Genomic DNA, 15,254 nt, shown 5'->3' on the forward strand with positions numbered 1-15,254 from the left:
ATAGTCTGGAGGACAGAAGGAAAAGGGGGGACATGATCGAAACATTTAAATATATTAAAGGGTTAAATAAGGTCCAGGAGGGAAGTGTTTTTAATAGGAAAGTGAACACAAGAACAAGGGGACACAATCTGAAGTTAGTTGGGGGAAAGATCAAAAGCAACATGAGAAAATATTATTTTACTGAAAGAGTAGTAGATCCTTGGAACAAACTTCCAGCAGACATGGTAGATAAATCCACAGTAACTGAATTTAAACATGCCTGGGATAAACATATATCCACCCTAAGATAAAATACAGAAAATAGTATAAGGGCAGACTAGATGGACCATGAGGTCTTTTTCTGCCGTCAGACTTCTATGTTTCTATGTTTCTAATCCCTTCCCCCCCTTTTTTTTTCTCTCTCTCTCTTTCCCTCCTTTCCCTTTCTCCTCCCCACTGTGTAAAATACAAAAATGCAGAAGCAAAAAGGATTTTTGTATTTAATCATGTCAGTCATGTCAAGGTATGAAATGTGCTTAAAAAGGAGAACCACAGAATACCTCATGCAAAATTTATATACATAGAGATAAATCATGGCAAAAATATTCATTCCGGGCTGGCATAGTAATGCAAAAGGTCTACCCATATATTCCCGAAAATAGGACTGAATCTTATATTATTTTGGGGTACAAAATAAACACTAGGGCTTATTTTTGCAGATTGTCTCTCCCCCACCCCTATGTACAGGAAGCCCACTTCTTCTGCTTGCTTATAACCACAATGGTGAAAGAGGCTGAAAGGCACACCAGTGCTACCCCTGTGAGGCAGGGTTGGAGCTGTCCCATACTCTCCACAGGGCCTTGCATCCAGGCCACCCATACCCTGACATTTGCCTTGCCTCTTGGCTGTGGCTCCAATAGCTCCGTCAAGCAGGACCCCGTGTGGCTACAGGACCACTTCTTCTGTTTGCTTGCAAGCACAATGGAACAGGCAAGCCAAGAAATTTATTTATTTATTTATTATTTAATTATTAATCAGATTTGTATGCCACCCCTCTCCGCAGACTCGGGGCGGCTCACAGCAATAATAATACAATGTAAACAAATCTAATATTTAAGTTAATTTAAAACCCCAATTTAGAAACCCATCATACCTACTAGCATACCATGCATAAATTTTATAAGCCTAGGGGGAGGGAAAGTCTCAATTCCCCCATGCCTGACGACAGAGGTGGGTTTTAAGGAGCTTACGAAAGGCTAGGAGGGTGGGGGCAACTTTGATATCTGGGAGGAGTTGGTTCCAAAGGGTCGGGGCCGCCACAGAGAAGGCTCTTCCCCTGGGTCCCGCCAAATGACATTGTTTAGTCGACGGGACCCGGAGAAGGCCAACTCTGTGGGACCTAATCGGTCGCTGGGATTCGTGCGGCAGAAATGGTGGGATGGAGTAGACAGTTGGCTGTGGGAGGCTTGTTTTCATGTCTCTCAGCTTTCCTGTAGCCCATGTGGTGCATTGTGATCACCTGCCTTCAACTCAAGGTGCTGCATAGACTGCGGCTGCTGCCATATGCCCTTGCCACCACTGCTGCTGGCTACCCCCCCGACTGATGAACACCTTAACTAGGGCTTATTTTGGGGGAAGGGTTTATTTTTGGGAAAACAGGGTCTATACCTTCCCCTTAATTCAATATATATTGATAATATATTGTATTTTTCCTCTGCCATGATGGTCAGTTCTCTGGTCAGGAGGCACAAAATAATGACATATTTGGATGAAATAGAATAAATATAAATATTTTATTTATTTGCTTTCTTTCTTGCTTGTTTGTTTCCCTTTTGCCTACTTTATTGGATTCACATTTTTTCACTTCATACTGCCTTGGAAATAGTAATCCAAATTCGATTTGATGGCATCAAATAAGTTCTGGAATGGGATTTGGAGTAGATGATCTCTATTTTCTCTCCCAAACCTAATAGAGCCGGGGTGGCACAGCAGGTAGAGTGCTATACTGCAGGCCACTGAAGCTGACTGTAGATCTGTAGGTCAGTGGTTTAAATCTCATCACCGGCTCAAGGTTGACTCAGCCTTCCATCCTTCTGAGGTGGGTAAAATGAGGACCCAGATTGTGGGGGCAATAGGCTGGCTCTGTTAAAAAAGTGCTATTGTTAACATGTTGTAAGCCACCCTGAGTCTAAGGAGAAGGGATCCATAAAAATCAAATAAATAAATAAACCTAACATTCTATAATTCTATGCTTTCTACTTATCACATAGGAATGTAAATCTAATAATCTACCTTTAGGCTTTCTTACTTGTCTTTAGATCAGCCCTTCATATAGCCTCAAATATGGATAAAGATTGATTTCAAGTTGCATAGTTACATAGCAACACCTCCTGACTAGCAATCAACAACTAAATGAGCATAGATTAACACCTAGATTAACATTAGACTAACAATCCCCAAAAATACCCCAATCAGGAAACATCCAAACATGCTCAACAATAAACCATCAAAGAACCAACACTATAACTCGCACCAACACTGACAGGGCTAATATATAAAATTAGAAGCATTGAGTGAAACGAGCATGAATGCGAACCAGTAGTAATGGTTTTCAGGAGCCACTTCTGGTCTAATTCCTATTGACTATGCTTAGTATTTATGCCTTGTTTGAAAGTCAATTTATTTATTTATTTATTGGATTTGTATGATGCCCCTCTCTGCAGACTCGGGGCGGCTAACATCAATGATAAAAAACAACATGTAACAATCCAATTTAATAAAACAACTAAAAACCCTTATTATAAAAACCAAACATACACACAAACATACCATGCATAACTTGTAATGGCCTAGGGGAAGGAATATCCTGACTCCCCCATGCCTGGCGACAAAGGTGGGTCTTGAGTAATTTGCGAAAGACAAGGAGGGTGGGGGCCGTTCTAATCTCTGGGAGGAGTTGATTCCAGAGGGCCGGGGCCGCCACAGAGAAGGCTCTTCCCCTGGGGCCCGCCAAATGACATTGTTTGGTCGACGGGACCCGGAGAAGGCCAACTCTGTGGGACCTTATCGGCCGCTGGGATTCGTGCGGTAGAAGGCGGTTCCGGATGTATTCTGGCCCAATGCCATGTAGGGCTTTAAAGATCATTACCAACACTTTGAATTGTGACCGGAAACCGATCGGCAGCCAGTGCAGGACGCGGAGTGTTGCAGAAACGTGGGCGAATCTAGGAAGCCCCACGATGGCTCTCGCGGCCACATTCTGCACGATCTGAAGTTTCCGAACACTTTTCAAAGGTAGCTCCATGTAGAGAGCGTTGCAGTAATCGAACCTTGAGGTGATGAGGGCATGAGTGACTGTGAGCAATGACTCCCTGTCCAAATAGAGCTGCAACTGATGCACCAGGCGAACCTGGGCAAATGCCCTCCTCGCCACAGCTGAAAGATGATGTTCCAATGTCAGCTGTGGATTGAGGAGGACGCCCAAGTTGCGGACCCTCTCTGAGGGGGTCAATAGTTTCCCCCCCATGGTAATGGACGGACAGATGGAATTGTCCTTCTTGGGAGGCAAGACCTACAGCCACTCCATCTTGTCTGGGTTGAGTTTGAGTTTGAGTAATAGTAAAAAAAAAAGTCATATTTATATATTCTTAATAAATAACATAGGGAAAAAGTTTCATAATAATATGCAGTAACTTAGACATTTTGAGTAATTTCCTCTTGAAAGAAAGATATGGGAAAGAGGGAGGGAAGGATTCTATGTCCTCATTACTGTCATTTTAAACAATCTGTTCTCAAGTTATTTGAGTAATGCTTCTCGCCTTAAAAGGGGCAGAGTTAAAATCTCTGTGGAAAATACAGCTGCGCAACTCTTGAAGGGCTGTTTTGCTCATTGCCAGCTAAGATTCTGAAAGCTGAGATTAGAAAATAGGAACATTTTTCCTTTGAGTGTTTCCTAAGTGTATAACAGGAAGTGAAGGACACAGAAAGATGATCAGGGACAATATTTCACTGATTCAGTTGAAAGCAAGGGCAAATGAAAAGCCACACTATAGGAGCCAAGTATTGAGGAAAGGGACTGAAAGGAGGAGTAAATGTTATGTTCTGTATTCCATTAAAAATATGAGATATTACTTTTAAACTGCACTCATTGAATAGCTTACAGGAACAACATGTGCATGCATGAATGTTATGCTTTAATAGTGGGATAGAATCAAGATCATGTGAAATTCAGGTACCGCCTTACAAAGCCTTAATATAAACATATTCTCATTTTTCATTCCTGTGAGATTGGTCTAAGATCTTTGTACATTGTTGTGGTTAGCTCTGGCCCTGCTCCTGCCCCAAGGACTGTGGATGTGGGGGAGACATCCACATGCTGCAGGCCTGTTTTGCCCCCGGTGGAATCTGCTGATGAAGGCTCCTCTGACCAAGAAGACATGAGTGACAGGGAGGAGGAGAGTGTGGCAGACATCTCAGAAGGAGATCCATTATCTAGCTCCTCCTTGGATTCAGAACAAGAGTTAATGATACAGCCACACACGCGGAGAGCGATGCATAGGCAACAACAACTGAGAGATTATTATCAAAGAAAATGAGGCCACCTGTGGTTGGGTGGGGCTGTGGTAATTAGTGAGGCTGCTATAAATAGCAGCCTGTGGGTTTGGCCATTGTGGAGGATTATCTGATCATTGTGTTTCATGACTGTTTTACTGATTTTGACCTTTTGTGTGCTGATCCCCCCCCCCTTTGAAACAAAACCAGAGCAAAGTGTGTTTCACTTTGTGAAAGAAGAAGGACTGTGAATTGCCTCACAGCTGCAAGTTAAGTATCACAGAACTGATAAGGGACTTGTACAAATTACCACTTTGTTTGGAGACCAGTGCTCTTTGCTATACCAAAAGAGAGCTTGGTTTAGGTGAATTTTCATTATAAAGAACATTGTTTTGAATTTTCAAACGTGTTTGTGTCTGAAATTTGTACCTGTGAATTTTTGGGAGGATTCTACCAGAGAGCCCGACAGAACATACATATTGTTATTTTATACAATAATTATATTAACAATCATTTGGAAGTTTACTTGTTCTATCTAGTTTCCATCCAATTGTAGAATTTTTATCACACTATGTAATAATCTCTTTCTTCGTGGTTTTATAACTCGAATGTCACTTTTGTCATTTCTGCACAATCCATTATTATTATTTTAATACCATCATATTCTCCATAGGGGGGCTTGCAGCTTTCCATGATTGGGCAAAGACTATTCTAGCAGCGGTCAAAATATTTACTATAAGATATTGATTTTTTTTGTCCATTGTTTTCTGATAACCCCTGATAAATATGTCTCTGGTTTGAATTCAAATTTGGAGACTGTTATTTCTTGTATCCATGGTTTTATCATATTTCAATATTGTCTTGCCCCCTGGGCACAACCACTACATATGTGCCATGTCCCTGTCTACATTTACAGCATTTTGAGTTCATATCGGAATATATTTTTGCAAGTCTAGTGGGGGCTAGAATTTGTATAAATTCTCTTTCTATGGTCCTGATATAATCAGTTTGTAATTTTTAGTCCATAGTTTAGTCCAATCAGTCATCTAATTGAATGGAATAGCCAAAATTTTTCATCCATGCGATTATGTTATCTCTTGCAATCTCTTCGGACTTATCAAATTTGAGTAAATAGTTATACATTTTGGCTATGAATTTATTTTTGGATCCCATTAAAATGTTATCCATTATATTTTGTTCTTTATTTATGCCAAATTCTTCTATATCTTTTTTATACCTATTCCATATCTGACAGTATAGCCACCAATCGATGGCTAATCCTTCCTCCTCTAATTGTTGTTTAGTTTTAAAATTTCCATCTCATCAATTTAATTTAATTTTTATGTTGTATATTTTGTAAATTGCCATTCCTTTTAAATGTTTTTCTACTGGAAATGGAGTGCCAACTTCAAGAATGCCCGTTTCAAAAAATGATATCCAAGATTCTTTTCTCATTTACTGAAAGAGTAGTAGATGCTTGGAACAAACTTCCAGCAGACGTGGTTGGTAAATCCACAGTAACTGAATTTAAACATGCCTGGGATAAACATATATCCATCCTAAGATAAAATACAAAAAAATAGTATAAGGGCAGACTAAATGGTCTTTTTCTGCCGTCAGTCTTCTATGTTTCTATGTTTCTATTATGAATGCAAAGACTTTTTTTTGTCATGCTGTCCTTTAATAAGTGTAAGAGTGACCCATGTACAATCATGAGGATTGTTTAATACATGTAATTGTATTTTAATAATAATAATAATAATAACAACAACAACAACAACAACAGAGTTGGAAGGGACCGTGGACGTCTTCTAGTCCTACCCCCTGCTTTGGCAGGAAACCCTACACTACTTCAGACAGATGTTTATTTAACATCTGCTTAAAAACTTCTGGAGGCAAGCTGTTCCACTGATTAACTGTTCTGATTGTCAGGAAATTTCTCCTTAGTTCTAAGTTACTTCTCTCCTTGTTTAGTTTCTACCCATTGCTTCTTGTTCTACTATCTTGACTTTGCAAAACCAAAAGCTCTGACTAAAGAAACCAGAGTTTATTTTGAAGCCTGGAAAAGAAGCCTTCAATGTGCACGTATGGATTATTTATTATTATTATTATTATTATTATTATTATTATTATTATTATTATTTAGATTTGTATGCCGCCCCTCTCCGTAGACTCGGGGCGGCTCACAACAATAACAAAGACAATGTAAGAACAAATCTAATAATTTAAAAAACAGTTAGAACCCCATTATTAGAAGCAAGCATACACACAAACATACCATGTATAAACTGCATAGGCCCGGGGCAGATGTCTCAGTTCCCCCATGCCTGACGGCAGAGATAGGTCTTAAGAACTTTACAAAAGGCAAGGAGGGTGGGGGCAGTTCTGATCTCCGGTGGAAGTTGGTTCCAGTGGGTCGGGGCTGCCACAGAGAAGGCTCTTCTCCTGGGCCCCGCCAAACGACATTGTTTAGTCTATCCTGCCTTCAAAGAATATGTTTAAGGCATCTCAAATAATCATGACAAACACACCATTATCTTTTTTTTTTTAAAGGACCTGATTCTATTTCTTCGGTAAGGCACATTTCAGCAGATACTAAGAAAATAATATTATCTGAAGTCCTAAAAAGTTGGTACTGTTAATCATCCTGTTGAACAAACAGAATAAGTTGGTATGAGATTATTATTTTTTGTTTTCTTTATCATAGGGTGGAGAACAGGAGCTTATTTAAACAAAGCACATTAAAATATAGCTCTCCATATTATTCTTGCAATTTCAATCTAGCAAGTCCAGACAAAGACAATGACAAGTTTATTTAGCTAGAGAACTGCAAGTGCCTATTAGGTAGAGAATAAGAAAGTTGACCTTGATGAAAATTTGCGGAAACTGTTACCTAAGCAAAAGGGTTAATACAAATATTATTATTATTATTATTATTATTATTATTATTATTATTATTATTAATAATAATAATAATAACAACAACATTTTTAAATGTCAGAGCAATGAGATAAATTTGGGAAGATATTTCATTTATTCATTACAATACAAAAAGGATTAAGTACAGAATAATCAAACCATTAAAACTATATTATATTCAATATCAATTTAAAAAATAGTATTTAGCTTTCATGTGGTCTGATCTACTGAACAGACCTGACAATTAATATGGAGTGCCTAATTTAGGAATAGATGTAACTGAGATTAAATTACATGAAAACTTTTGCTGAAATCCGATTAAATATTTGCTGTTGATGGATTGATTTATATTATTCAATTTTAGTATTTTTCTTCCTCTCTTATATGTGAACATTAAAACATAGCTCCTTTCAATTATAGCAAACCATAGATATTTAGGAGTCTACGGAGAGGGGCGGCATATAAATCCAATAAATCTAATCTAATCTAACTACTGTGACATCTAAAGAAGGATTTATTTTTTTTCTTAGATATACATTTGTTAAATAGGACAATAATATTTAGTTCTTTCCCAGTCTTTGCCTACAGAAATGACAGTGGCAATGTTAGATCATTCATTTGGAGAACTGCTAAACCAAATTATCTGGGAATTTAAAAATGTGGACACCTTGAAGATGTGTGGACAATTCCAAAATTATTCAATTCAAGAAGTCACTCAACTCCTAGAAATCCCAGTCTTCCACTTCCATTGCTGGAATTTTGTTTGTTTGTTTGTTTGTTTGTTTGTTCGTTTATTCAATTATTTTTATGCTGCCCTTCTCCTTAGACTCAGGGCAGCTTACAACATGTTAGCAACAGCACTTTTTAACAAAACCAGCATATTGCCCCACAATCTGGGTCCTCATTTTACCCACTTTGGAAGGATGGAAGGCTGACTCAAGCTTGACCAGGTGAAGAGATTTGAACTGCTGACCGGCAGATCTACAGTCAGCTTTAGTGGCCTGCAGTACTGCACTCTACCTACTGCGCCACCTTGGCTCTATAAGTTGATGCTCACACTTCTTCAAGTTGCCCAGGTTGAGAAAAATTGTACTAAGCATTTAGATAGCCATTAAAAAATGGATGGGGTAGGGGATGATTATACCAGAAAATGGGAAAGGAAAAAGGAATACAGTGATCCCTCGATTTTCGCGATCTCGATCTTCGCGAAACGCTATATCGCGATTTTTCAAAAAATATTAATTAAAAAATACTCCACGGTTTTTTTGCTATACCGCGGTTTTTCCCACCCGATGACGTCACTCTCTTCCTTTCTCATCTTTCTTTCTCTCTCTCTTTCTCTATCTTGCTTCTTCCTCTTTCACACTCTCTTCCTCCCTCTCTCATCTCTTTCTTTCCTTCTCTCTCTTTCTCTATCTCTCCCCCTCTTGCTCTCGAGCGGCGGGCGGGCGAGCGGCGGGCGGGCAGCAGCGAGGAGCCGAAGATCGGGGTTTCCCCTTTGCGTGGGCGGCGGGGAAGACCCAGGGAAGGTTTCTTCGGCCGCCCAGCAGCTGATCTGCTCGGCAGCGCGGCAGCAGCGAGGAGCCGAAGATCGGGGTTTCCCCTTTGCGTGGGCAGCGGGGAAACCCCAATCTTCGGCTCCTCACTGCTGCCGCGCTGCCGAGCAGATCAGCTGCTGGGCGGCCGAAGAAACCTTCCCTGGGTCTTCCCCGCCGCCCACGCAAACTCCACCATCTGCGCATGCACGGCCATGGAAAAAGGGCGGCATGCGCAGATGGTGTTTTTACTTCCGCACCACTATATCGCGAAAAATCGAGTATCGCGAGGGGTCTTGGAACGTAACCCTCGCGATACTCGAGGGATCACTGTACATAACTTTTTTTTAAAAGTTGAAACACCCCTCTATTTATATTTACCTAGAAGTACCGTATGTCTTTTTTGCATTTTGATAGTGATTACTCTTAGATGTGCAAATAAAGATGTGTTACAAATAAAGCAAAACAAGACAGCTTCCCCAACCAAAACAAAAATCAAGGGTACCTATTTCTATCAATATTAACATTAGTTTGGTGTTATAATAAACTATGCAAACACTTATCCTCACAGTTGGAAGATATTGATTTGAATTGTACATGCTTAGGTTTACCAAAAGTGTAAATCATTTTTCCAATCATAATATGAGAATATAAACTAGAAAGGGAAAATATGAGATGATCCTGTCTACTTTGAAGCAAATCCAACTAAGTATAGAGTTGGATTGAAACCTAAATTACACATTTAATTAAAAACTGCTTAATAGTAGAAGATATTAATCAAAATAATTTAACTTACTTAAGAATGTGGGGGGAAATATTTTGAAACACCGGTCTGCATAGTTTCTACATTACGTCATATTTAAATCATATATAATTAAATGGGATTATTTACAAGTACAGTAAATATGTTGAATACTGAATAGTAGATTTGAAACAAAACAAAACTTTTCTTTCCTTTCAGAGAAAACCTAGACATTCAGTTAAGTACATCTACTTCCAACACCTTTAGAATGCCTACTGCTTAATTGCATAAATGCAGAATTTACAAGCAAAATATTTAAACCCCCGTGCTTAAATGAAGGAATCAGCACTGAAAAGAGGAAAAAAGAAAGGAAAAGGGAAGAATAACATGTCAAGTTCATAGGCTGTTGTTCTATTAATATAAACACCACACAAGTACATATAGCAATGTGTTGGCTGGCAGCCAATGTTAGCTATCAACTATACATATTGGAACCTGTCATAATGTTATACATACCAAATGGTCTATGTAACCCTTTTTGAACTGTTTTAATTTTCCACCAATTAGCAGTTCAAGTTAAAACATGATGCAAATCCACGAGTGTGCATCTTAGCATATAGTTGTACGAAAGTCAAACATTTGTAAATAGTAATTTTATCTGCCTGCCTGCCTGCCTGCCTGCCTGCCTGCCTACCTATCTATCTATCTACCGTTTAGCTGTAGGTGTCCTTAAATTGACTCATGCTAACCCAAAGCAACTCAAAACAAATCTATCTCATTCTCATAAGATTAAAAGTAACTAGAAAGTTTCTTTCAGATGACATCCAAATTGAAACACAAAGTTTAGATATGTTTATTTTAAAAGATTTGTTTCCATTTAGCCTTATTCCATGGAAGTAAAACAGAATATACTTCACTATTATCATTCAACGAAACAACACAAATTGATCACAGTGATTACTTCCTCTCCTTGTAAATCTTTAGTCAACCAAGAAATCTATATACAAGGCAATGTGACCACAATTTAAATTCAGAAAGTGGCTAACTTAATAAATGATTTTATTAAAGTTCAGTTTAATTTACTTAAATCCAGGAACTGTTGAATAATTCTATGGTTCAATACACCTGCCTTCTTTCTTGTTTCATCATTTCCATTTGCAAAATAAACTTGGTATTCTCACCATGGACAGAACATAGCATTTTAGCAGAGTGCAATTCTGTACATATCAAGCTTAACTATAACTTATGCTGATAGAGATCAATGTAAATAGAAAATGTCTTACCCCAATTCGTGTTATAGAGAAGCCAACTGAAAGGGGGGGGGAGGAGAGGAAGGGAGGGAGAGAGAGAGAAAGCACACGGCAATGCTGCTCTTTAATACTTCAGGAAACAGCAGTGTTCAGCTGCTTCTGTAAAGCTTCCAAGTTGTACTGCTGACATTATAATCAACTGTTTAGGACAGGGATCGCGAGACTTGGCAATAGGAATCTGATCTGAAGGCAGGCAGTCTTTATATCTGACATCTGTTCAAAATAGCTGAAAGACTTGAGAGTTAAGTGAAGGAGGGGATTTGAACATTCCATCTTCTTTGATTTCTCCGAAAACGGGAAATGAAAGAAGTATACTTTTAGTTTGAAAAAGCTACCAACTCCTTTTTACTTCTGCCGAAGAAAAAAGTCTGAGAAAAAAAAATGCTGTAATCCCTCTCCTACTCGTATTTCCTTTTATTCTCTTCCATTCAAAAGATAAAAATAAAGAAAGTATTGTACTATGTTCTTGGACATCAGGGGGAAAAAAGATGGGTCCTAAATGGGGATCACACGTTTTTTAATGAATTTTCAATTTTGTTTTCATTTTGTTTTGTTTCTATTTTGTAAAGAGAAGAAAATGGGAGACAACAAAAGAAAAACATTCAAAAAGAAAAAAAAAGGAATATTGGGGGGGACGGAGGGAGAGAGGAGGGAATATTGTAGGATTTGTATAAAATATTAAAATGGTATTCATAACAGTTGAAAATTGGTACAAACGTAAATAGAAATAAATGTTGGTTTATGAAAATAAGAAAAGACATTGCTACACTAAAAAAACCCATCCTCCATCTCTGCATATTCATTAGATACTTTCTAAGAATAACATTATTATCATGAAATTGTAGTGAAACGTGTAACCATTTCTGTTCCTTTCACCAGCACCTTGATATTTTAAAGAAAAGTTTATATAGACCCTGAAAAAGAAACACTTAGCAAAACTATTTTTAGAGAGCAAAGACTTTTCTGCAATCTTTGATACCTTTCAATGCAGACTATTTTCAGACATGTTATTGAATGATTAGCCTTGTGGAAAAAATGATGCCAAGGAATCACACAAAAAGAGTTAAGTTGGAGGTTTGGGTTGACTTTTAATTAGCTCCGCAATGTTAGACTTTTCAAAAGTCTGAATGTCCATTGCCTAGCAACTTACAGAGGACCAAAGAAGGTTGTGCTTGTGTGCCTATGTGAGTGTGTGTATAAAAGAAAACATTTAGCATGCTTAAATCTTTGAGGGCATCATTGCTGGTGAACTTGATTGATTGGAATATTTTTTTCCCTTTTCTCTTTTGAAGTATTTCATAGTAAACCACAGTTTCTTCTATCCAGAGTTCTTTAGGAATCAATTGTGGTTCCCCCTCCTCTTTCTTTTTTAATGTTTTGCATTCTTCCCATGAGAACAGAACAGAATAGAATAGAATTCTTTATTGGCCAAGTGTGATTGGACCCACAAGGAATTTGTCTTGGCGTATATGCTCTCACGGTACATAAAAGAAAATATAGATTTGCCAAGAATTATGAGGTACAACACTTAATTATTGTCATAGGGGTCAAATAAGCAATGAAGAAACAATCGATATTAATAAAAATCTTAGGATACAAGCAACAGGTTACAGTCATACAGTCCTAAGTGGAGGAAATGGGTGATTGGAATGATGACAAAAAACTAGTAGAAATAGAAGTGCAGACTTAGTAAAAAGTTTGACAGTGTTGAGGGAATTATTTGCTTAGTAGAGTGATGGCGTTTGGTAAAAAACTGTTTTTGTGTCTAGTTGTCTTGGTATGCAGTGCTCTGTAGTGACGTTTTGAGGGTAGGAGTTGAAACAGTTGATGTCCAGAATGCGAGGGGTCAGTAAGGTTTTTTCCAATTAAATTAAAACAATATTCATGTCTACCAATGTTTTGTGGCCTTTGAGACATTCCATAGGTTAGATGTGATGGAATGTCATATTAGCACTGTCTTCTGGATACAGTCCAAGATGTTGATTATCACCTAGAAAGATATTTCATGAATAACTTATGGAAATTCCTATATGTATTCATCCTACACATCCTAGCAATAAAATGTTTCAACTTCCAGATGCTGTTATAGGGCATTTCATGCCCAAACAACCAGACACAAAGATACCCTCTCCCATGCCATCATCCTTCCAATAAACACCTACTGTATTTTTTGGAGTATAAAACATACTGGAATGTAAGACACACCTTAGTTTTTTGGGAAGAAAATAGGGAAAATAATTTGCCTACCAGGTATTCAGGTAGTCCTTACTCTGGTCAGTTTCAACACATTAGTTTGCTGGTTTTGAGCCCATGTGCTTGCTTTTTATCCCCTGATTGCAGTAACGGGCAGCCAATTTTTTTACTGCTACGCTGTGGGTGTGGCTTATTTTGTGGGTGTGGCTTAATGGTCATGTGACTGGGTAGGAGTGGCTTGCCAGCCATGTGACCAGGTGGGAGTGGCTTGAATGATCATCATCATTCAAATGAACTGTTAAGTCCTCGACTTACAACCTTACCAGTTTCACTTGCTGGGGTGACAATTTGCTTCGCATTTCCCGCACTCTCCTTCCTGGGTCACCCCCCCCTGCCTCAGGCTGGGTAGCTAGGCAAACAGGTGCTGCCAGAAGCATAAATGCTGCCAGCACCACTTCTACCCAGACCTTCTGCTGGCACCTTAGGCACGAGGTGGCTGCGTGAGGCTGGAGGGGAGCCAGGCAGGAGAGAGGGAAGCTTGTCTGAGGCCAGGAAGGAGGAAAGAGGGAAAAAGCAAGGAGCACATATGGAGCAGCAGCAGCAAGGAAAAAATAGGAGATTAGATTAGATTAGATTTATTGGATTTATATGCCACCCCTCTCCGCAGACTCGGGACGGCTCACAACAATGGCAAAACAATACATAGTAACAAATCCAATACCCACCAATCCAATTACAATTTTAAGCTAAAAAATTCATAAAAAACAACCCCAGAATATTAAAAAAACAAGCACACAATCAATCCAATACCAAAACAATATGGGCAAGGGGGAGATGTTTCAGTTCCCCCATGCCTGATGGCAGAGGTGGGTTTTGAGGAGTTTGCAAAAGGCAAGGAGGGTGGGGACAATCCTAATCTCAGGGGGGAGTTGGTTCCAGAGGGTCGGAGCCACCACAGAGAAGGCTCTTCCCCTGTGTCCCACCAGATGACATTTTTTAGTCGATGGGACCTGAAGAAGGCCAACTCTGTGGGATCAAACCGGTCGCTGGGATTCATGCAGCAGAAGGCGGTCCCGAAGGTATTCTGGTCCGGTGCCATGAAGGGCTTTATAGGTCATAACCAACACTTTGAATTGTGACCGGAAACTGATTGGCAACCAATGCAGACTGCGGAGTGTTGGAGTAATATGGGCATACTTAGAGAAGCCCATAATTGCTCTCACAGCTGCATTCTGCACGATCTGAAGTTTCCCAACACTTTTCAAAGGTAGCCCCATGTAGAGAGCGTTACAGTAGTCGAGCCTCGAATTGATGAGGGCATGAGTGACTGTGAGCAATGACTCCCGGTCCAAATAGGGCCGCAACTGGCGCACCAGGCGAACCTGGGCAAACGCCCCCCTCGCCACAGCTGAAAGATGTTTCTCTAATGTGAGCTGTAGATCGAGGAAGACGCCCAAGTTGCGGACCCTCTCTAAGGGGGTCAATAATTTCCCCCCCCAGGGTAATGGATGGACAGATAGAATTGTCCTTGGGAGGCAAAACCCACAGCCACTCCTTCTTGTCTGGATTGAGTTTGAGTTTGTTGACACCCATCCAGCCCCCAACAGCCTCCAGACACCGGCACATCACTTCCACTGCTTCATTGACTGGACATGGGGTGGAGATGTATAACTGGGTATCATCGGCATATTGATGATACCTCACCCCATGCCCTTGGATGATCTCGCCCAGTTGTTTCATGTAGATATTAAATAGGAGGGGGGAGAGGACCGACCCCTGAGGCACACCACAAGGGAGAGACCTCAAGGTCGACCTCTGACCCCCCACTAACACCGACTGCGACCGACCGGAGAGGTAGGAACAGTGCCTCCCACTCCCAACCCCTCCCCAACAGGAGAGCCGAGCCAAGACCAGTAATCCAGGAAGTGACTGCTGCCAGTCAACTGGAGCTGCACACACACCTTCATTTCTGCCGGTGGAACTGCATTCCATCCCATCCTGCCTACTGCCCACTCCTGCCTGGTT

General features: G+C 39.8%; 1 protein-coding gene across 3 annotated transcripts in view; it reads right to left on the reverse strand.

Annotated features, from left to right (window-relative positions):
- Positions 1–15,254, reverse strand: part of BCHE (butyrylcholinesterase) — a 140,112-nt gene that overhangs the window by 56,573 nt on the left and 68,285 nt on the right. For 2 of the 3 annotated variants that reach the window (XM_070753567.1, XM_070753564.1), the window contains exon 1: positions 11,010–11,240. The exons of the other annotated variant lie outside the window; for it this stretch is intronic. The gene's annotated coding sequence lies outside the window, so the exon portion shown is untranslated. Of the gene's footprint in view, positions 1–11,009; positions 11,241–15,254 lie in introns of those variants that run through there. 3 annotated transcript variants of the gene reach the window in all.

This window comes from Erythrolamprus reginae, chromosome 5, assembly GCF_031021105.1.
Source record: "Erythrolamprus reginae isolate rEryReg1 chromosome 5, rEryReg1.hap1, whole genome shotgun sequence".
Taxonomy (NCBI): Eukaryota; Metazoa; Chordata; class Lepidosauria; order Squamata; family Dipsadidae; genus Erythrolamprus; species Erythrolamprus reginae.